Genomic DNA, 1,324 nt, shown 5'->3' on the forward strand with positions numbered 1-1,324 from the left:
CTGTATATTAGTGTTCTGTTTTATGTTTTATGCAGGGAGGTGCAGTGGGTGGGGAGGCAGGTGAGGCAGAGCCTCCCCACCAGAATCCTTCAATAAGCGCTGCAGCTATGTGAGGCACCCAAGCACTCACAACCCGTGTGTGTGTGTGTGTGTGTGTGTGTGTGTGTGTGCGCGCGCGCGCGCACGCACGCCCTGACTCCGGTGGGGAGGCTCTGCTTCAACTGCCTCCCCACACACCACAAGTCCCTGGCTTTATGTACTGTATTTACTAACTGATAGTCAGTTTGACGTGAAAGGGGAAGGGCCAATATTAAAAATCGGTCAGATAAAAGAAATAAACTTGAGGGGCTGCTGGTAGAGCCTGTTTTCTCAGAAGACTGAACAGAGGATAAGAGGAGCCCCATCCTATGCATGCCTACTTGGAGGTAAGCCCCCTTAGAGTCAATGGGGCTTACTCCCAGGTAAGTGCGGATAGGAGTGCAGCCTCAGAGTCCCATCCTATGCATGCCTACTTGGAGGTAAGCCCCATTAGAGTCAATGGGGCTTACTCCTAGGTAAGTGCAGATAGGAGTGCAGCCCCAGAGCCCCAGGGCAGGAGGTCTGGTCTAGAGGGTAGAGCCTCCATTTGCCTGAAGATTAACATCCACAAGGTCGCCAGTTCGAGGCCACCGGCACCGTGCGACCTTGAAGCAGCTGGCAAGCTGCAGCTGAGCTGTTCCATCTGCTCGGAGGGGAGGGGGGGGAGGATGGAGGCCAGAATGTTAAACCAGATCAGAGTGTAACATCTTGAATGTAGTGGTTCTTGAAAGAAAGAACCTTCTTTCAATTTGTAAAAATCCCTGCGTGGATTTAATAAGCCTGCCTGTGTAAACCGCCTTGAATAAAGTCTTGAATAAAGACCAAGAAAGGCGGTATATAAATACTGTATGTTATGTTATCCTATGCATGCCTACTCAGAGGTAAGCCCCATTAGAGTCACTGGGGCTTACTCCCAGGTAAGTGCGGACAGGATTGCAGCCTGGGACGGTGAATGCCACAGGGCGTCTGTCAGCCTTCCTTGCGGCTTGATCACCGCAACAGGCTCCTTCACAGCCTCCCTCTGTGGAAACAGGAAACCACCAGCCGCAGGGCACCTTCCCTGCTCCTCCTTTACACGAGAGGCAAGGAGAGCGCCCGCCTCGCCTCATCAGAATAGAGCACGCCCCCTGGCCTCGCCCACCAGCCGGCACGGGAGCCTGGGAGGCGGGGCTCTCCCTCTCTCGCGGGCAGGGTGGCTGTTGCTGTCACGTGCGAGAGAGAAGGGGCGGGGCCTCGAGCGTGTCAT

Source organism: Tiliqua scincoides, chromosome 2 (genome assembly GCF_035046505.1).
Source record: "Tiliqua scincoides isolate rTilSci1 chromosome 2, rTilSci1.hap2, whole genome shotgun sequence".
NCBI classification, from domain to species: domain Eukaryota; kingdom Metazoa; phylum Chordata; class Lepidosauria; order Squamata; family Scincidae; genus Tiliqua; species Tiliqua scincoides.